General features: G+C 39.3%; 1 protein-coding gene across 4 annotated transcripts in view; it reads left to right on the top strand.

Moving 5' to 3' along the window:
- Arhgef12 (Rho guanine nucleotide exchange factor 12) overlaps positions 1-23,103 on the top strand; it is a 131,656-nt gene that overhangs the window by 13,267 nt on the left and 95,286 nt on the right. Inside the window, exon 1 of one of the 4 annotated variants that reach the window (XM_060372158.1) lies at positions 12,981-13,161. The exons of the other annotated variants lie outside the window; for them this stretch is intronic. The gene's annotated coding sequence lies outside the window, so the exon portion shown is untranslated. Of the gene's footprint in view, positions 1-12,980; positions 13,162-23,103 lie in introns of those variants that run through there. 4 annotated transcript variants of the gene reach the window in all.

The following is a 23,103-nucleotide window of genomic DNA, read 5'->3' as shown; positions in this document are numbered from 1 at the left end:
ATGTAGTTACTGTGCTTGCTGTGTAGAGAAAGGGTTCTCGCTGTGTAGTCCTGGCTGGCCTGGAATTTGTGTAGAATAGACCATCCTAAAATAATTCAGCAATCATGCCTCCTAAAGGCTGGGAGTGTTTGCACCACCACGCCCTGCTCATTATCGTTATTAACCTAATCCTTTTGATAAATTATTTTTGGTCACAGCTATTCTGAAGTTCTTTAAATATGTTTATAATCTGTTTGATACAAATATTTTTTGATGTTAAAAGAGCAGAAAATAGAACAATTTATCATACTGAATGTATAGTATGGAAAAAAGCAGTAAATGCCTTTTAATAAATGATTATTTGTTAGGTTTTATTTTTATGGTGCTGGGGATTGAACCCAGGCCTTGTACTTGCTAGGCATGTGCGTTACTATCATCGCCCTCCCTTTTGTTTTTTTCTTAGTTTATTTTTATGTCCATTTGGTGTTTGGCCTACATATATGCCTGTGAGGGAGTTGGAGCCATTGGAATTTGAGTTACAGACCAGACAGTTGTAAGCTGCCACTTGGGTGATAGGAATTGAACCAGGGTCTTCCCGAACAGCAGCCAATGCTCTTAACAGCTGAGCCCCCTTGTTTTTCTTTTTGAACAGGGTTTCACTCTGTAGTCATGGGCTGGTCTTGAACCATAGATCATCTGTCTGTAGGAGTGTGCTCACCAGGCGTGGCTGACGATAAGGCTTCTGTGAAGTATAAATAGAAGCAACCCCCCCCCCCAAGAAAGAATCTACATTAAAGATGTCTCTATAATTATATACCCTTTTTGTTGTTTAGTTTATATATATATAGTACAGAATTCAGACTTACTTGCTTATTTTATGTGTTTGCCTGTGTAAGGTTATGTGTACTGTGTAAGTGTAGGAGGTCAGAAGAGTACATTGGAGCCCCTAGAACTAGAGTTACAGGTAATTGTGAGCCACCATGTGGGCTGGGAATCGAACCTGGCAAGAGCAGTAAGCACTCTTCAACCTCAGTATTACAGCATTTAGAACAAAAAACAGCAAGAAAGAAATTCTGTGGTATGAATAATTGTAAGACTTGCTTAGAAGATACGTGTTTGTTATTTTTAAGTTATAACTTTTATTTATATGCATTTTAGTAACTCCAGAAAAATTTGAAGTTTGTATATAGCTGTTTAAAACAGAAGCCCGAGTGAGTAAAAAGTCTAGGTAAAGAAACACTACATACAGAGCTGTTATTTAGAGTCTTGCTAGGACTAAAACTGTGAAGAGATTGCATGAAGAAAGCAAATTTGAAGTTTGTATATAGCTGTTTAAAAATAGAAGCCCCTGAGTGAGTAAAAAATTCTAGGTAAAGACACACTACAGAGTTGTTATTTAGAGTCTTTCTAGGACTAAAACTGTTAGGAGATTGCATGAAGGAAGCAGTGTTCTTTGAAGTGTTGTTACACATGTGGGGACTTCACAGCCCTTAGGGAGAGCTGCAGACATCTGCCTGCAGGATTCTGGGAAGCTTTTTCCCATGCTTACAGTCCCTTCCTGGGATAAAGGGATGCTAATTTTGCATAAGGTTTTAACATATCTCACTTTAGCCAGCATTGCTTCCTCACACGATAAGCAATATTTATTTTTATCAATATTGCTAATCTGGAGAATGTCTGTTGTCTTGGAAGGCTGATGAAGTTAAATAGGTAAATTGGAGGGCTGTGGACATAACTCAGTTGTAGAGCTTGCCTGTTGCCTAGCAAATGCAAGGCCTTAGCTTCAATCCCTAGAACAAAATGAAAGAAAAATTCAAATTGGAAAAATAATGGGTAAACAACTAATTCATAATTGATTAAATAATTTGGTTATTTCAGGTATTTTCAATTTTAGATTTTAAAAAATCGTGTATTTGTGGATGTTTTACTAGCATGTATGTCTCTGCACCGTGTACATGCTTGGTGTCCGAGGTGGTCAGTAGAGGGCATTGGGCTCCTTAACCACTGTTTTTGCAAAGGACCTGGATTTGAATCCCAGCACCGACATGGTGGCTTTCAGTGCTCTGCTACTCCAGTTCCAGGGGATCTGATGCCCTCTTGTGGCTTCCTCAAGCACCAGGCATACAAGTGGTGCACAGACATACATGCAGGCAAAACACTCACACACATAAAGTAATTAAAAAAGGGATGATGATGATGAAATTGATGTGATAGGTGGTACTCAGTGATTTCACTTTAAGGAGGTCGGCTTTAAACTCGGGGTTCTGAAGGCCATTGGTGTCCTTTAGTCATAGAGGTGATGAGATCAGGTGGCAGTATGAAGGATGGATTAGTTCTGAGCAGCAGTTTCAGGAACAGAGACTGATAGAGATATTTTCTAGTAATCTACGTGAAAAATGAAGTCCTAACAACTTCTTAAACCAGAGCTACTCAGCAATATATTTGAAAGAGGAGAGGCAAAAATAAAGCCACCAAAAGACTCTTTAAGACTACAATATGACAAGGGTAATGTTGAGAGTGGGAGGCCTGCTGTGTGTCCTGGGCTGATGCTCAGTGCTATTCACCAAGATGGGAATATGGGGAGGAGGGAAGGCTTGTCTTGTCTTTGCTTGTTTGGCTGATTAAGTAGGAGGAGGAGACCAAAGAATTGTAGTAAGGGACAGGTTAATAATAAAAATACTGTTCTGTTAATAACAAAAATAAACTAGTTATCTGTTGGTATGTGGTGCATGATCCCTAAAGCCATAAACTTTCATTCTTTAGCACAGTGGATCTACAAGACAAAATTGGCTGTTGAAAGTAGTTAAAATTAAACAAAATGGAAAATTTAATTCCTTGGTCACTAATCACATTTTAGTGTTCAGTAGCCACATGTAGCCAATGGCTATTGAATTGGTTTTTCATTATCACAGGACATTTTATCAGTGCAAAAAGTATATTTTTGGTGGTATTATAGATTATCTCTAGGATTTCATATATGTTAGGTTCTTTTAACTATTTTGAGACAGGGTCCAAGATGGCCCTGAACTTGTGGTATTTCTCCTGCCTCAGCATCCCAGGTGTTGAGAGTACACGAATGAGCTGTCACACTCAGCTTCTTTATATTTTATTTTTTAAAATATCTTATTTTTATTTTTAATTAGAAGTTTATATGTGTGTATGTGTTGGGGTTTGTGCTTGAGTGCAGTGTCTGTGGAGGCCAGAAGAGAGCAATGGATTCCCTTGGAGCTGGAGTTAAAGGCAGCAGTGAGTCATTTAACATCAGTTCTGGGAACCAAACTCAGGTCCTCTGCAAGAGCAGTAACAGCTCTTAACTACTGGGCTGTCTCTCTAGCCCTTTTAACTTCTGAGACTTGTGATCATCTGTCGCTTCAGGCTCCTAGGAGTATTTGGGATTATAGGGCTGTGCTATCTGGACACACACACACACACGAATTGTTTGGACAGAGCTACCAAATATTATCTCATCCAATTACATCAGAAATCTGGGAGTCCCTTAGCTGAGTGCTCCTGGTTTAAGGTTCCTCATGAGGAGTGCCACAGTGTCTCCCCCTCTGCTCGAGGTGGTTTACTTCCGTTGGGCAGTGATGAGTGTTTGTTAGTAGGAGACACTGGTTCCCTTTTCATTCTTGGGACCTCTTTAGGGATGCTTAAGGCAGTCTGCTTTGCTTGATTAGGAGAGCAGGATGGAAGCTGTAGTAAGTTTATGAGGCAACCTCAGAAGTTATATCGTCATTTCCATACTTTCCATTGGTTCATTGGTTTCCTGGTATTGATACCAGGAGCCAAGAGTCCGTTGGGATCGTTTTGGAGGCTGTTTACCGCAGAGACTTTAAGAATCCTAAGTTACCTGCTTATAGTTGGAAAGTTAATTGTCTACCTTGGTCAATGGTTAAATACTCAAAAATTAGACAATTTGATAAAGTCATTGAAAGTAATCTTTATACTTTACTGACATTTTTAATAGTTCTGGTTTTGCATTCATCTTTATTTTGTTTTATTCACAGAATACTTATCTGGCTAATTTAAGTTGCTCACATGGGTAGATATATTTGTCAAGATAAGGTTATTTGCAAGCCTTGTGTTAGTCATGTATAAGATCTCGAAAATTAAAGACTTCTCCCAGAAGTATTTGAAGTTCTTCCTGAATGGATGTGTGAAGAGTTTTCCATTCTTTCTGCCAAACTCTGTATATAGCTCTAATTTTGAAGTTAGATAATGAATACTTCTAGAATACATTTTTTCCCCCTTGCCCTTCCTTTAGAGACAGGATCTCAGATACTCTAGGCTAGTGCTTCTAACTTCCCATCCTCCTGCCTCTACCTCCTAAGTGCCTGGATTATAGGTATGAGGCCCTGCTTTGTTTATCAAGGATTGCAGAGAAAATTAACTGAACTTTTCTGAGCTTAATTCTCCAGTATAGGGATGATAATAGTTTTTTTGTTTTTGTTTTTTTTTAAACAAAACAACAACAACAAAACCCCACCAAAACCTCAGAGAATCAAATGATCCGTGTGTAAGGTAGTTTTTCCTTAATTAAAGCTTTTAGTGCAAGGGCTGGATGTATGTGTGTGACTTAGGGATGGAATGCTTGCCTGGTATACCCAAGGTTCTGATTTCTCTTAGCATTAAAATAGTCATAAAAATTATAGTCCATATTATAAACAAAGGATGTATAGTGTTGTGACAGCAGATATGCAGACACACTCCAATTAAAGCTGTTAGAATAAAAATCTTGTGAGTTTGTACCTTAGTGATAGAACATGTGTTGTGTGAATAAGGCCCAGCAGCACACAAAAATACAAATACAAAATCAGATTGTTATGGTGGCATTAATCTGGGTATAATTATGAAGGTGATTAGAGCCATTGTGACTGAGCCCTCTGGGAGATGCTGTGGGAAAAAGATGAGTAAGATTTTATTCTGTTGGTGAATGTATTTTGTATTTCCTTCTTTGTGACAAGGAAACCTATTTTTATTGCTATTAATTGGCTGTTTGGAATATTAATTTTAGGCTGGTCTAAAACTTAAGTTTGGCCTGCCTTAGTCTCCTGAGTGCTGTGTTCTAATTTTGGCCACAACACCTGAGCCACATATAATAAGTTTAAAATTTTTTATTGCATTTATTTATTTTGCATGTTTGTCTCTCTGTATACATCACAGTACAGGTGTGCTTAAAGGACAACTCTCTGGAATCAATTCTTTCCACTATGTGGGACCAGATGATCCAACTCAGGTCGTAAGGCTTGGTGGCAAGCATCTTTACTCACTGAGTCATTTCTCTGACCCTGATGATAAATTCTAATGCAAAATTTTGGTCCCTTGTGTCTCAAGAGGCTGATAATGGAGACAATGCCTGTTAACAGCATTTCATAGATGAGTGTTTCTATGGATATTAGTGTGAGCATCAGTGGTAACTGAACAACACTGTTGTGTGGCTGTTCCCTCTGGATGGGACATGAGCATTGATTGCTCTCTTGAATCATTCAGAGCAGCTGTGTTCACACATGCATGGGACCCTCACCACACGTGGCCTCTTAACATTACTTCATGGTTTATTGCTGGAAATTGTGGCTTACATTACCGGCCACAGCAGGGTTGTAAGGTCAAGGCTAACCTGGTCTGGGTAGCCATACAATGTCTCAAAAGTGATTTAAAAAAAAATCCTTATGGAGGAAGAGAGAGGCTCGAGGGCCTTTACCCCAACCCTCAGCCCCTTCCACTTATGTAAGAAGAAAACAGTTGACTTGTGTGGGATTTTTGGTAGTGCAGCTGCCCCCAAGTCTCTCAGGGTACTTCCTAGGGGTGCAGCTGCCTCTGGGTCTTCCTGCGAGTAACCCAGTAAGCTCACTGGTTCACCAGTTTGGACTTGGGTGGAATCCTTTTTGGCCCTGTTCATACCAAGTCTGTGTAGGGTGAATAATTTCCCTAAGAAAAGTCGTACATCCCTTGGTGAACTGATTCTATGACACTAAGCCGATGTCACAGGTAGGCATTAATACGGAATATTACCTATGGCCAGGTCTTAGTCGATTTGACTGTTTCTGTGATAAATAGTCTGACAAAGCAAATTAAAGAAGGGTGATTTACTTTGGCTTACAGTTTAGGGTACAACCCATCCGGAAATGGACATCGTGGTGGAGGAGCTTGAGGCAGTTGCTCAATTGTAACTACATGAGGAGACAGAGAATGATGGTTGCTGATGCTCAGCTTGCTTTCTTCTCCCTCTATAGTCTAGGATCTCAGCCTCAGTTAACCTCATAAAGGTAATCCCAACTACAGGCATGTTCACAGGTGCACCTCCCAGGTGATTATAGATCAGTCAAGGTGATGGTTGAGATGAACACAGAAGAGTGATAGCTTCCAGCACAGTGAATAGTGGACTTTTTGGCGAAACCTTTAAAGCCAGTAAAACTTTTAAAGCAGTAGTAACTCCTGGATAACCACTAACACGGTGAAATGCCTTCTGGTTACCGATGAGTCGCCAGCCATCTTGATTCAACTGACGGACATAAATACTGCCATTGAGTTTGAGCAGAGTTATGCCTTTTCTGATTTGGTCAGATCATGTTTTCTTTTGTTTAGGGACCAGGATTTGTATCTTCAGATGATGTTCTAACTTGGTTTTTCCAGACAGGGTTTTCTCTATGTAGCCCTGGCTGTACTGGGACTTACTCTGTAGACCAGGCTAGCTTCAAACTCAGAGATCCACCTGCCTTTGCCTTCTGAGTGCTAGGATTAAAGGTACGTGTCACCACTGCCAGGTAAGATTTATTTTAAAAATAAATTATTTAGGAGCCAAGATCTTGCTGTGTCATTCTGGCTAGTATGGAATGTGCTACATAGACCAAACTGGCAACAAACTTGTAGTGACCCTCTTGACTCAGCTACCCAAGTGCTGGGATTACAGGAGTGCACCACTACACCTGGCTGAAATTCACTTTTTAAACAGTAAAGACAGGTACTGGGTAGTGTAGGGCCTTTCCTCACATTTTGTAGAACTCAGGCAGACTTGGATTTAGATCCCAACCCTACTACTTGTTTATTAGTTGAGTGATTTTGAGTTATGTAAGTCCCAAAATTAACTTTTATTTATTATCCTCAGTATTTTCTCTAAAGTATCAGCTTGAGAGACTTTCTCTTAAATATTAATAATATTTAATATATTTCATAATATATTTAAAAATATATATTTAAGCTGGACACGGTGACACACACCTGTAATACCAGTACTTGGGGAGGCAGAAGCAGGCAGATCTTTGTGAGTTTGAGGCCAGCCTGCTCTTTGGTGACAGCCAAGGCTACACAGAGAAACTCTTGTCTTGAAAAACAAAGAAACAAAAGTAAACATATGTATGTATATATACACACACATATATTTAAATTACCCAATTGCAGCTTGTTGAGGTGTTTAAGAGTACTTTATTTGAGGGGCTCACCCTTAGAGCATGCTATTTAACCTCGGCCAACTTTAGGCCAGCTTCAGATCCATGATCCTTTGGTCTGGCTTCAGCCTTCGGAGTGCTGGGATCAGATGTATGTGCCACAGAAGTAGCTTCTTAAAAAGTATAGCAGTACTTGAAAGTCACCACTACATAGATTAAAATCAGGGAAGCTTAGTGAATCTATTATCTCGTAATAAAAATACACGTGGTCTTTTCTTAGTGACCCATGTGCAAAGCCACAAAGGTTTCTGTATTTTCTCCACTCACCTGATGTATCTGATTGTTGCTTTACACAGTGAACTTCCCCCATATAAATTGAGTGCAACTTGAGATTTCATTTGGCAGTATACATTTCCCTCTCCCCTGTATGAGTAACTGATTACATTTAGTCATACATATTCATGGCTCAAATCACTGTCATAGTTCTATTACTTTAGATCTACCACATGATACACAGACTTTATACTTTTGAATTTCTACACTGTTGAATAGCAACTGTTGGCTTAGAAGGATGCACTAATAATTTGATTCCATGCACCAGTTCTTTTTCAGAGGAAGAAATGGAAAAGATTGGTATTTCACTTGTAATTTCCCAGTAAAAATTAAGAGAGGGATTAATGGTCCAAAGATCTAAGAAGACAGTTGAAATCAGTGAGCTCAGAACAGCCCTCTGTTTCTGTCCTCCCCGTGGGTAGCCGTAAGAGGGATGATGTCTGGAACCCTCCTGGAAACTGTGAACATTCATTAGCAGCTAGTTTCACTTTGAAACTTACACAGCAAACAGCAAAGAGTGGATTGTTGCTGTAATCCATGGGAGTCTTGAGGTTGACGTCAAAACACAGTGCAGCTGTCTAAGCAGTAGAGAGAGTATTTCTAACATCCCATTTAGGTCCTTGCTAGACCTTTCCTTGTACTTTCTTCTCAGACAATGTGTAGAATGGCTTTACAGTTCTCTGCTGAGCTGCAGTAGCTTTTTTTTTTTTTTTTACTTCAGCTTGCATAGTTCTTTATCCTTCCCCTTGAACTTCACTTTCTTTTCCTGTCTTAAGTGATGAGAACCTTTTTTCTAAAAAGTTTTTTCAAAAGAGATTTACAGATTAAGACACTAAAGAGTATATGGATAGTTCATACATGTATTCATGTTCCTCAACTATTAACATGTTATATCAGCATGGTAAATAAATATATTAATATTTATCATATTAATGAGTCATCATTGACATTATTAACTAAGTTCATAGTTTATTCAGATGTCCTAGGATTTTTTTTTTTTTTTTTGGTGGTGGTTGTTGTGTTAAACCATTGCTCTGTTTCTACCTAGAATACTGTCTTAGCTAGGGTTTTATTGCTGTGAAGAGAGACCATGACCAAGGCAACTCTTATAAAGGAAGACAGTTAGGGGCCTGGTTTACAGTTTCAGAGGTTTAGTCTGTTATCCCTGTAGTGGGAAGTGTGGTGGCATGCAGGCAGGCAGTGCTGGAGGAGGGGCTGCGAGGTCTGTATTTTCATCTGGAGGCAGCAGGAGGAGACTGTGTCACTGGGCAGAGCTTGAGTGTAGGAGATCTCAAAGTCCATCCCCACAGTGATACACTTCCTCCAACGAAGCCACACCTACTTCAGCAAGGCCATACTTCCTAAAAGTGCCACTCCCCATGGACATTCACATACATGAGTCTATGGGGGCCATTCCTATTCAAACCAGCACAGATACCATTTTAAATTTAGTCATCCTTTCTCCTTTCTTGTCTGTCAGAGACTTTGTTTTTGATGGTCTTGACATTTCTCAGGAGTCCTGGTTAAATATATTTTAGGCTTCCTCCAAACTGGGGTTTATGCTTTCCTCATAATTAGACTGGAGTTGCCTGCAGGGTTGAGGCTGCAGTGTGGCTCCGGGGTAGAGGGGTTATACAGCAAGTCAGAGACAGGGTAGGAGTTCAAGGTACATAGTTAGTCCTAGGCCAGTCCGAGCCTCTTAATTACCTGCTTCTGCCTCTCTAGTCCCCTCCTCCCATATGCATGTGCACACAGGTGCATATGGGAGCACCCACACACACATACTTAATGTACACACAGAAATGCAGAAACCGTTCAGGGTTTGCTAGTTTCCTGTTGCTAGAACAAGAGAAAGGAGAGAAACCATTTAAAGAAGGGAAGGTAGATTGGACTCATAGTTTCAGAGTTTTAGACTTTGCTTGGCTTGCTCTGTCGCTATGTGGTGAAGGGAGCCGCATCATAGGTAAGTAGGTAGGTAGATAGGCAGTAGGTAGGTAGACTGAAAAGTACAGGAAAGAGATGAGAGTTGGCTAGAGAGACAGCCTTTGGTGGTAAGCCCTAGTTTCCCTAGTCAGAATTGCTAACCTGTATGTAATCAGTATGACATGACATTTCCAAGTAGAATGCAGTGTTTCTTTGGTATTAGCCTTACAACTTCAGGTCATAATGTTAATTTTCAGAAGTGAGGTCGCCTCCTTAACTTTTTAACAGACTTATTTATTTTTATGTATATAAGATTCTGTCTGCATATATACCTGCATGACAGAAAAGGGCATCAGATCTCATTATATAGTTGGTTGTGAGCCATGGGAGTTGAACTCAGGACCTCTGGAAGAGCAGCCAGTGCTCCTAACCTCTGAGCCATCTCTCCAAACTGTTTTGGTACTGGGGATTGAACCTAGGACCTTGCGATGTTAGGCTTGCACTCTGCTTCCCAGCTGTGTCCTCTGTAATTTATTTTACACTTTAACTTTTTAAGACAGGCTCTCAATAAGTTGCTCAGGTTGGTTTTAAACTCACTCTGCAGCCTATGCAGTCCCCAAGTGTATCATCATCCTGCCTTATAACTGAGCAGTAGTGCCCTGAGGTCTGGCTAGGGAGATTGTGTCTGCTGTTCTTTCCTTAGTACTTGTGTTTTTGTGGGTTTGGACACATGCATAGATCATGTATCCACCATTATAACATCACAGTGCTGTCCTCTAAGTCCCAGCAACTAGTAATCTGCTTTCACAACTATCCTACATCTTGCAGAGTGTGATATGAATGGAATGGTACAATGTTTAGATTTACATATACTTTCTTTGACATAATAAAATACATTAAGATTCATCTATGATTCATGAATAGTCTTTCTTTGTGTGGATGAATCATAGGGTTTTTTTTTTTGTTCTGCTATTAGTAATTATGAATAAATTTGCTAAGTGTTCATAGACAGTTACTTTAGTTATTTTTATTTTCTAAGTTGATTGGCATGTGTTAGCATGCATGCAAATACACAGTTCCATGTTGTCCCCCTGTAAAGCAAAGGACAGCCTGTTGGGTCAGTTCTCGTTTTGGGGATCCAACTCAGATTGTCAGGTTTGGTAGCCAGCACCTTTACCCACTGAACTGTACATCTTCAGGACACTTGAGTAAATATTTAAGTTGTAATTCAGGTGCTCTTCATGAGTGCTCTCCTACTATGTAACCCTGGCTGGCCTCAGATTCGATATGTAGACCAGGTGGTTTTAAACTCACAGAGATCTTCTGCTTCCACCTCCTCAGTGCTCACTCACCCGTGTTCTTTGTATCATTATGAGTAGTCTACATATGCATTTTCTTTGTCATCCATCCCCATTTATTCTTCTCTAAAGTTGAGCATATTCACTTATTACTTTGTGTGTGTGTGTGGGGGGCGACTACATCCCATAGCATATAGAGGTCAGAGGACAGACTGTGGCAGTTGGTTTTCTCCTTCTACCATGTGTACCCAAAGGATCATGCTCAGCAACTTATCCACTGAGGCATCTCACTGGCCTCAGCATTTTTTAACGTGTACTGGTTATTTGGATTTTCAAGGAAGTTGAGAAAATGACGTACTTCCTTTCGACTCTGAATTATGTCCTTTTTTTCTGAAGACTGAATTTTTAAAGAAGGGGTGTTTTCCATTAATAAAGTCAGTAAAAGAAACTGTCAGGGGAAAGCTAAGTTTTGGCCAAGAAGCTGAAGTATGTTCTATGAGGAAAGCTGAGATTGTAGATGTGTTTGGTTTGTTATAGGAAGGGGAGCAATAGAGATTTTGATTAAAAAGAGATGTTACATGATAAGGTTACTAAAATTGTTTCTAGTGACCTAAGATGAACATGTTGAGATAGGAAATTAACTAGCTGCAGGTTCTAAATTGACATATGCTGTGGGATTGCTTCAGCAGTGTAGACCTAGGGCGAGGCAGACAGAGGGAGCTTTATGGCTTTTAGGGAAGATGAGATTGGTGGGTGCCCCAAGGCCAGGGGGAGGAACTTTAATGGTACTAGCAGTTAGCAGCCATCCTCTAGTTTGGCTGGTTTCTTGCAGATTGAGAATAATTTCCTTAATCACTGTTAACTTGTAAGTTATAAGTTATAAGTAGTTATAAGCTTAATACATTTGCACTTTAATATTTAAGGGTATTAAAAGTCATTAGTCTTGTTTTGAAAAGTATAAAATTTAAATATATACATAAATAAAGACTAAACATACATTTATAAATTACATTTGTCAGGTGTAGGTTTCTTGTAACTTGATTTTTCAGATTATACTATTGTTCTGAGGTTCTTTATAAATTCAAAGAACCTTGAGCTGTAATTTATGTAAGTAAAGTGTTTGGGGATTGATAGAAGAGATATGTCATTACGTGTTTTATAATAGACAGTATAGCTTTCATTAAGTACTAATATGTTAGTCCTAGAAGGTACATGTATGCAAACTTGACAATTGGCTCGATGCCTCAGAACAGGAAAGTAGAGGCTAGTGTGCTTTTGTTAGAGGACTGTTGGACACAGACCACTGTTTTAACACAACCAAGTTGCTTCTAGGGATTAGAATGGATGAGTGTGTCTCTCACCCCCTTCATTCCACGGCAAGTGCCAAGGGTACTAGTTAACAGAGTGCCAGACATCATAGTGCCCGGGGCATAGTTGGAGACCTGGGAAGATTTACAGTAATCAAATACAAACAGACAGAATGGCATGAAAAAAAGGTCAGTCCTCCCAGCCTTGCTTACAAACTTAATTAGGCTTATTGGGGCAGAAAATATTTTTCTTTCCTCCCCATTTTTTTTTAATCCATTTCTTCACTCCCACCTCCCTCCTGTTCAGATTCTCAGATTCTCTTTGTGGGGGTCATATTGCTAACAAAGGGAGTCCTTTTGTTAATTGTTTTTAAATCCTAACTTGGTTTATTTGGTTTATTAGGAAAAAGAACAGAAATAACAACAGAATAGATATCTGAAAGACTCCATTTGTGGTACTGTATTTAGCAAATTCCTCATTTAAAAATCTGTATTTAGGATTTTTTTTTGTGGTTCTATAATTAGATTTTGTACACATCTTTTTGATTTTATAGGAGCTCTTGACTTGCTGTCTTAAAAGCTGTCAGCTGAGCCAACTTGCTCTGTCTGTCATCTATATGCATTGTATAGTACAGTGCAGGGGGATGGCAGGGATGCTGTTTTCTGCCTTTCCATTAGCTGTGCAGCACTGAGCTTCAGATGATGATGGCAAGTGATTGGGGTAGGGGAAGAGGTTGGGCTTCTTCTTATCTTCCCTCTTGTGGTCAGTAAAATCATTGACAAATGCCTCTCCAAGACTGGAATGTATGGATAAAGGAAAAGCCTAGGATTGCCAGGGGAGTGGCGTTGGGAAGATTGCACTCTCCTGTGCTCCATGGAAACAAGAAACAAGCCTTTTGAGCTTCTGCCCGGCTGCTGATTTGCCCGGTTATCCAGGTAATCTATGGCAGTCTTTGTTTTCTCTGTAGTGTAAAAAATAAGGCAAAATGGTAGAAAACTAGCTTCAGTAAAAGGAATATACCTATAACAAGAATGAACAAGGGAAAGAATATTTGTACATCTTTATTATTTCTTACAGTAGCATTTTATTTTTTTTCTTGCTTTAAAAAGCATATCTTTACCTAAAGAAAGAAAATTCCTAGTTTTAAAAACCCATGCCTTAATGGCTTAGCTTGAGAACAAAGGTTTTAACATTCAGCACGCAGGGATATCTTTATTCAAAGGACTGGGAGCATCAGCCTTCTGTTACCTTTGTAGAACTGAGCTGTTGTAATGGCTCTTGAATCTTAGCTAGGGATGTTGAATTATTCCGTGAATTGTGATTTAATCATCTTGAATTTTTCTGATGGTTGTCTCCCTTTGAAACCCAAGGGACTATGAATAGGGCATGGGGGCAGGGATTCCTCTTCCAGTGGGGGAAGGGAGTGTTTTTACAGAGTAATCTTTGTGACTATTTTTTTTCAGTTTTTTTTTTTCCTCAAAATTTGAAACATAGTTATTTGGAAAAGGTGATATTCATAGAACCAGGAACTCTTGTATCAGTTTGAAATATTTTTTCCTTTGTTTGGTTAGTGGTATTTTTGCCTGTGTCAGCTAAAATGTTGGTTATAACTGTAAAGCTGCTGCTGAATTGCAGTGATGGCATTAGGATTGCATTCTGCCTTTCCCCGCCAGTGCTGTCTCTGAATGCTGGAGCAGAGGCCTGAATGTGAAAAATAGAAGTGGCATAAAATGCTTTTCTCTTTTTAGGGTCTTACTGGTATTGGAACCCAGAACCTCTTACATGCCAGGTGTTTTACCACTGAGCTGTATCCCCAGCCCAGGTTCTCTTTCTTCTGAATGTTTTGGTTATGTTAGAAGTTATTTTCTTGTAGCCAGAAAGATCTAGGACAATAATTTATAACACTGAAATGTTTAGTATTACAGATTTCTTTATAGACAGATTAGACCCACACTTTGGAGCATACTGTAAAGCTTTCAAATAATTTGCTTATCTTTTTCACAGTGAGATGAGTTCCCACACTATTTATTACATTTTGAAGACTGACCCCTCAGAAATATTAGCAAATTAACATGTTCATTGGGTATTTACATTTTACCTTGACCTTTAAGTATATGCAAGGTTTAGAGCTTAATAGAAGATAGAAACTCATGCATATGATGTACCTTTTTGGTACATGCATATAAAAGCATTGTTTATGTATTTATATACTAACAGGTAGGTATTTTTCATTAAATACTAGGATTTTTATTTACTACTAAAATTACTCTCATCCCTTTTAAACCATACTTTCTATGTAGTGATAGTTTATCTCTCATCTCTTTTTTATAGATGAGAAATTTTATATTTAGAGAAATAAGTTAGTACACACAAAATTAGTAGTTACATTAGTAACCATGAAATAATGATGTAAAGGCCAGTTAGACTCTAAAAGATCTTTTCACTATTTGCATCTGTGCAGATTAAAATGTTTTTTGAAATTATTGACATTACAAAAAAGGAACAGCATTGTAGTCTGCAAAAAACTGAGCAGTTGGAGCCACCACTTAGCAGTGTAGGTTAAGGACCGGACTTGGGTGTAATGCTCTGCTGACATTTATGTACTCCTCATGTGGCTTATGGAGACTGCCTGTTCAGGCTTTCCATTACTATTACCTTTAGTTTCCTTAGTGATCCTTCATAGTCACGACTTCACGTTTAAAGGGACATCTAGAATGTCTATAACCTTCTGATTTTCCACGTAGAATATATTCATCCATTCATTAAGACCATTAGTGTCTGTTGGTTGCCTTTTCCTTTTCTTCCTCATAGATTTGTAAGGGCCTGTATGTTGCCTGGCTGCATACTAGGTTCTGTTTTAAATGAACTCTCTGAGTGGGTGAATGAGGAAGAACAACTTAGACAGTGTACAGGTAGAATAAATAACTAACCCAGACCCAGATGCCAAATGTTCTGTTGGGGCTGACATTATTCATCTCACTATCACAGTGATCCTCTAAGGAATTCATATGTATAAAAACCTTAAAAGAAGAAAGTTACAGAACAAGTTTAGTCAGGTAGTCTTAAATCACTGGAATTTCCCATGCAAAATTATGAATAGTGTAAAATTTACAATGGGGAGAAAATGTTCAGACCATTTAATCTCTTACATTTCACACATTATAACAATGTTTATAGGCCAGAGGTTCTACAATTGCTTATTTTTTTGTGCATATATAGTACATGAGTCTGTATGTTGGTGTGTGAGAGTACACATACATGTTCCATGTTTAGTGTGGAAGGTAAAGGTAGACTTAGGTGTGTCCCACTATTCAGCTCTCCACTCAGTGTCGATCTGTGTGCATGTGTGTGGGTGCACGTGGAGGCTAGAGCCTGATGCTGAGAGTCTTACTGAATTGCTCTTTACCACGTGCCTTGAGGTGAGGCGTGTGAACCTAGAGCTCACTAGTCAGCTAGCCTAGCCTCTTGCTCAGTAGGGTTATAGGTAGGACAGCATATATCCAGCATTAACACAGGTGCTAGAGATCTGGACCTTGTTCTCACACTTCCATGCCTAAATCTGTGCTTGCCAAACCATGACCCAGCCCTCCTGTCCACCTGGGGATCTGAACTTAGGCCTTCATGATTGCATGGCATGTAGTTTACTGACTGAGCCATTTTTCCAGACAAGAAGTTGTTTATTTTTTTAAAGGTTTATTTATTTTAATTTTATTTGTATTGCTGTTTTGCCTGCATGTATATGTGTATACCATGTGCATGCAGTGCTGAAGAAGGTCAAAGAGAGTATTGAACCTGGAGTTGCAGATGGCTGTGAGCCACTATGTGGGTCTCGGGAACCAAACCTGGATCCTCTTCAAGATCAACAAGTATTCTTAATTGCTGAGCTGTCTCTCCAGCCTCCTGCTAATGTTTAGTTTTTAAGAAAGTATCTCATGTTATACATCTGGCCTTGAACTTGGGGGATTCTTTTTCCTTAACATCCTAAATGCTGGGATTTTAGGGTTGTGCTATTGCACCTGGGTTTATGGGGAGTATTGTTTTATGTAAGCATTAGTTTTGTTTTTAGAATCTAAAAGTGTTGTTGAAGTATAATTGATGTGTAATAAGCTTTAAATGTTTGTGTGTAGATGTGTGTGTGCACGTACATGTTGCATGTATATGCATATAGGTCTGCACGCAGAGGTAAACCTTGTGTGCCCTTCACCTTGTGTTTTAAGAGAGGGCCTCTTACTAGGACCCGGGGCTTGCCAGTTAGACCAGGCTGGCTGCCTAGTAAGCCCTACAGATCTACCTGTCTTTTTCTTTTCAGTGGTGGCATTCAAGAACAGTCTGCCATGTTTGGCTTTTTATTGGATTTAGGGACCAAATTCAGGTCCACATTGTCATGTGGCAAGCACTTACCTGAAACCTAAGCTGCATATGTTTAAATTATACACGCTGATAGGCTTTGATATACGTGTGTAACTGGAAAGCTGTCATTGCAGTCAAGAAAATAAACACAGCTGATGGGTTAGCTCTGGCTGGTAATCCTAGCATTCCAGAGGCTGAGGAAGGAAGATCATGAGTTAAAGACCAGCCTGGGCTATATAATGAATCTAATTAAGGCCAGCCTGGGCTATGTAGTGAAGCTCAAAAAACCTGAAAATAAATGATAGTTTTCTTGTGCTTTTCTTGTAATCCTTCCCCCCTTGCCTTCCACCTGTGTTTCATGCCCCAGTGAGTTAATTAGCATGTGTTTTTATAAGTGGTCTCATACTGTTTGGATGTGTTTTGTTTGGTTATTTTCTTAATTATTGTGGGTTTTGTCTATGTAATATGTCTACAGTTCATTTCTTTTTCTTGCTGAGTAAATATTACCCATGGGTATGTACTACAGCTTGTTCATTCCACTGTTGGTGGACGAGGCATTTGCAAGCCTTAGACTATGGTGTTTGCTTTTGACATTCTTGCTTTTCTTTGGATGGACAGAGGTTTTCGTTTCTTCTGGATAGAGATCTAGGAATGAATGCTTGGCTGGTGTGGGTAGTGTGTAGTTCAGCCTTCTGAGGAAGTGTTTCTGAGTTAACTGTGCTGTGCCACACTCTGACCAGCAGTGTTCCATTTGCTTCATAGCTGCATTTCTGATCCTCGGGATGGTCAGGCCTTCGTTTCAGCCACTGTAGTGGGCCTGCAGTGGGATGCTGTGGTATTTTGTATTTCACCAATGACTACTAAGAGTGAATATCCTTACATGTGCCTATTTACCATCCACATACCTTTTGTGAATTGTTTTTTCAAATCTTGTTCTTAATTGAGTTCATTATAGAGTCTAATGGAAGCCATGACTAGACATGATTTATAATGTTTTTTCTCACCTTGCTTTATATGCCTAATATAACTCACATTTTCAGGAGCACAAGTTTAAACTTTGGATGCTAGTTTATCACTTTCTTTCAATGATCATATATTTTCCTTGTATCTGAGAAGTTGTGTGTGTGTGTATGTAGGCCAGAGTTGATGTTGGATGATTTCTTTTTCATCTTATCTTTTGCAACAGAATCTCTCAGTGAACCTTCTGGCTCTGTGTTTTGACTAGGCTAGCTGTTGGACTACTGAGCTTCAGATGGCCTGTCTGTACCCTTCAATTCTGGAGTTACAGATGTGTGCTACTGGGCCTGTCTTTTACATGTGTGTTGGGAATCTGAACCCAGGTCCTCAGGCTTGTACAGCAAGCATTGTATCCGCTAAGCCATCTCTTCAGCCCCCATATTTAGTATTTCTTGGGCTAGGCAATAGTTGATATATAGTTCTGAATTCAAATATATTATAAGAATATGAATAAATAAAATCTGGAAAGCAAGGCCTTTATGACATAGCAGCAATTAAGAAAAGATCTCAGAAGTTGTGTTGCTGCTGAGAGGGTCTCTCATATAGAGGGTCTCATATAGAGCAGTTGTTTAAGACACTACTTTCTAGGGAAAGTCCCTGAGGCCCCAAAGGCCACTAGGGCCTATCAGCTTAACTGAGGTTAGAGGGAAGAAGAGCCTTACATACCCTCATATGTCATGTTTGGTGTTTGGATGTTTCCCCTTCTGATGGAGTGGAAAACTATTGAAGGAATTTTAATAAGAGGGACACAGATTTGTGGTTTGAAAGTCTATGGCCACTAAACAGGAATGTTGGATGTTGTGCTCAAGACTGGAAAATTTTTGCAGATGCTAGGCCTGGCATAGTAGGTCACTCTAAGCTAGCAATGGAGGCAGAAGTAGATGAATTCAAGGTATCCATTAGCGATAAAGCACTTGAATGTGGTGAGAGATACAAAGTCCACAAATACAGAGATGTTGTTTTAATATTTTATACTACTAACTCTGTAAGTGCTGGTATACAGTAGATGTTCAGGAATGGCTATTGGATAGGTAGATATATTTATGGGGCAGAGGGAGAGGTGGATGTCATTAATGACTTCAAATTTCTAATTTAAAAAATTACGTGTATGTGATTTGCCTACATGTCTATGTGCCTGCATGCCTGCAGAAACCATAAAATCCAGTAATCCCTTGTAATTACAGATGACTGTAAGCTGTAATGTGTCTGGTGGGAATTGAATCTGTATTCTTACCAAGAGCAGCCAGTGCTTTTGACCACTGAGCCATCTCTTCAGCCCAAATTCTAGATTCTAGCTAGACCATTTGTGTGGATAGATATCCATTTGTTTAAGACAGAACAGCAATTTTGTGGGAGTCAAAGTAAAAATTTTTAGGTCTGTTGAACTTGAGATGCCAATGCTAAATCTAAATGAATGCCTAGAACACTATTGGTTGGAACTCTGAACATAGATAGTGGGTCTGCTTATGTCTGATGTCTGTTCTTAGGTTACACAAACATTTATTGAGTGCCTGTCTTTTCTAGTACTTTGTTAGGTTGTAGCAGTGAACTATAGGACCCTGTTGGCCTTGGACGTATATTCTGCTGTGCGGATGATCTAGGAAGAAAGATTTTCCCTAAAACAAACAAACAAACAAACAAACAAACAAACATCTGTCTGTCTGTCTATCTATATACCTACCTACCTACCTACCTACCAACTACACTGTGTGAGGGAGTGGGGGCAGGCTTCCACAATGTACATGTGGAGATCAGAGAACAGCTTCTACCATGTAGGTTTTGGGGTTGAACTCAGGTCATCATGCTTGGTGCCAGGCTCTTTTATAATACCTGAGTCATCTCTTTGGCCCCATATTCTCCTTAAAAAGAAAAATCCATCTGTTTAGTGCTTACTGTGCGCAGAAGTGTGAGTACAAAGTTAAGATTAGTTCTCTGTTGATGAAGTACTTGTGTTTTGGTGAATAGAGTAGAACACCTTTTGTCAAATCTATTTCATTAGGCCTGTGTTGTTTGATCCAGTGCTTGCCTGCCTTCCTTTTGTCTTCTATGTCTGAGTTATTTTATTTTTCTACTGTAAGTCTTTTGTCTCTAAGTAGTTTCCCCTCCCTACAACTAGGAGGGCTTGTGAGTGCTTGCTTATTTTAAAGATTTCTTATATCTCATCTGGGAATAGTGACACACACCAATAATTTCAGCACTCAAGTTAAGGCAGGAGAACCACAAGCTCCAGGCTAGCCTGGGCTGCATAAGCCTATCTCAGAGAACAGCTTTCTTTACTCTCTCTCAAATTGCAGTGTGGGAAAAGAAAAGATAGTAAAATTTACATTGGACTTTTGACATATGGTTTCTTACTGTGGATCAACATTGAGGTTAGCCTACTCCTTCCTAGTTGCACATGAATGTTTTGATTTTTTTTTTGTCTTGATGCTTGTATTGTTTTGTATTTTAGAATTTAAAACTGAATGTAGCATTGAAAGTTGACTATGATGGTATATACTGGAAACCCTAAGCTCCTAAGTGCTGTTGTAGAAAGATTATCATGAGTTTCAGGATAGGCATGGCTATACAGCAAAATCTTACCAAACAGACTTTTTTTTTTTTGGACACAAGGTTTTTGGTTTTTTTTGTGTGTGTGTAGCCTTGGCTGTTGTAAAACTCACTCTGCTGACCAGGCTAGGCTCAAACTCACAGAGATCCCCCTGCCTCCCAAGTGCTGAGATTGAAGGTCAAAACAAACATTCTTAAATCTAAGTTAGCAGCTAAAAGCATTCCTATCAGTGTTAATGGTTTGTGTTTGTTTCTTGGGCATATTTCCTATTTTTTTGGAATTGTTTTCTAGTGTGTCAGTTTTTTAAAATGTGTATTTTATGTAGTTAGTGTTGAAGGAGAGGTTGTACATGCACCGTGTGTGAAGATCAGAGGCCAATTATAGTTCATCCACTGTTTGAGTCCGGGGAATTAAACTTGGGCTGTCAGCTTTGGTACTAAGTGTCCTTTCCTGCTGAGCTATCTTCTTGCTAGCTGTTTATTTAGTATGTTTTGACTTAAAAAAAAAATCTGTTAAAGGGATGGAAAGATGGCTTAGCAGTAAAGAGTTCTTTATCCTCTTCCAGAGAAACCTGGGTTTGGTTCCCAGCACCCACGTGATGATTTATAACCATCCATAACTGCAATTCCAGGGGACCTGATACCTTCTTGTGACCTCCAAGGACATATGTATATATGGAGAGGACATATGTATATATGCAGGCAAAACGCTCATATGCACGAAAACATTTAAAAAATTGACAACAATTCCTGTTGAGCAGTGGTTAAAAATAAGAGTCTGTGGATGGAGAGTTGGCTTAGGGGTTAAGAACACTTGATGCTCTTGCAGAGGACCTGAGTTCCAATTCCCAGAACCCACATGGTTGGTCTGTAACTCTAGTTCTGGGGATTTGATGTCCTCTTCTGGCCCCTGTGGGCACCAGGCGTGCATGTGGTACACAGAACACTTATACATATAAAATATGCTAGAGATGTGCTAGCATATGCTAAAACGTGCAGGCAGAACACTTACACATATACAGTATGTTAGAACTTGTTATAAATCCCGAGTTTACATGTCAGCTTCTGTGCTTATTGTATGACTGACTGGACACAGGCTTTTTAATTTTTATGGATAGTATTTTTTCAGCTATAAAATATGTCTAATAATTGTGTTTGCTGGAAATTCAATGAGGTAATGGGTATAATGCAGCTACGGTGGTTATTAGCATGTGCTAAGCAGTGTTAGCTACTATTACTAGCATTTTCATTTTTCTGTCATTGTTCAAATAACAGGGCACTTGAGGTCATTGTTTTCTGTGTTGTTATTGGTGATAGTTGCTTTGTCTTTTCACACCATCTCCATTTTTACCTCTAGCAATATCCTAAATCTGGGACTGTGTGAATTCTGAATCTCTGCAGTAGAGTCTATTCCCATGTTGCTCCTACATGCCTGCACATTGCCTACTAAATCCCAGGAGCACTGGATCTGTGTTTCAGGCCTGTATGATCCTTATGCTTAGGCAGTCTGATTCTTGTTTAGAGTCTACCAAGACCTCAGGTACATTTCCTACTTAGTGGCTGGAGGTTATAACCATGTCCATTCTTGAAAGATGAGTCTGCCTTTTAGTGCTGAGGATCACTGTAGTGATAAAATTGCTTTTGCTTTCTTCCATCTTCATCTGGAATAAAATGCATGTTTAGAAAGAAATAGGTGCTGTTCAGGTGGCAGCATGATTTCTATGTGTACAGCTGGTTAGTTGCCCACATGGCAAGTAGATATTAATTGAATTCTCCATTGAGCTTTTAGGACTGGAAGAAGGAGATTCTATTTGTAAGCATTTTACATCGGCTTATCTTTTCTTTGCAACTGTGTAACATTATATGAATACCTTTTAAGCTAAATAGTCTATGCACATCCGTGTGCAAGTGCTCACGCACATCCATGTGCAAGTGCTCGCATACTTGATGGGAGAGGAGAGAGATTCAGTATATGGTATTTTTCTTGAAAGAATTAAGAAACATCTGTTCTGATGCTTATTCCGTTAGAATTTGGGTTTCAGCACCGATGGAAAATTAAATCTGTAATCATGAGTTTGGCCAATCACAATCCTCCAGCAACCTCCCTGGGCAGAGTCGTAACTCTCAACTCCCAAGAACTGAATAGCTTTATCTAGCAGGGTCTTCCTGGCTTTGGCAGAGGAGCGGTACAAAGGCCACATTGAACATAGCTACTGGGGAAACCCTTTTTCCTTCTCTGGCCTGTAAATGCTGTTCTGTCTCTGAAAAGCCCTGACATCAGCTCTTGGAAAAACCCAAATACTTGTGTTGGAAGAGGGCAGAAACGCTTGCCTGAGCAGTGACTAATATGCTGCAGTTCTAAGTTACCAGATGTCTCTCAGTCATGTTATACTTGAAAATCTCTATTAAAAATAAAACACAAAAACCAGAAAAACAAAACAAAACAAAACCAAAACCAAAAACAAAAACAAAAAAGAGGGCCTAGTGACTCACACCTGCGCTCCAGCACTTGGGAGGCATAGGAGAAGGATCACATGCATTTGTGGCTTTCCTGGGATCCATGCTGTTTTAGGCCAGCCTGGGCTGCAGAGAGTCCTTGTCTCAAAGAACCCAAAGAGGTACTGGAGAATTCTTGCTTGAGGGGTAAGCATCGACATTGTAAACCTTGTGTGTTTTCTTCCTACCTGTTAAGGACTTCTTAAGTTTGCTATTTAGGGTGAAATACACTGTTACTGGAAGCATAGACTAAACTTGACATTCTTAGTGTTCAAATTTGTGGAATGTGAAGGTTTGTTCATTGTTCTTAATATTTTAAAGACCAGAGAAACAGGTGCCTTTTATTTTATTAGTTAATTAAAATGACTTATTTATTCTTGTTTAGTTTTTATATTTTTACTTACTACTTGAAAATGTTGTGCATGTATATCATGTATTTTCTGCATATCTACCTTCACTTCCCTGTT

This window comes from Meriones unguiculatus, chromosome 1 (genome assembly GCF_030254825.1).
Source record: "Meriones unguiculatus strain TT.TT164.6M chromosome 1, Bangor_MerUng_6.1, whole genome shotgun sequence".
Taxonomy (NCBI): domain Eukaryota; kingdom Metazoa; phylum Chordata; class Mammalia; order Rodentia; family Muridae; genus Meriones; species Meriones unguiculatus.
The sequence above is the reverse complement of the archived record's forward strand: the minus strand, read 5'-3'. Positions and strand labels throughout refer to the sequence as shown.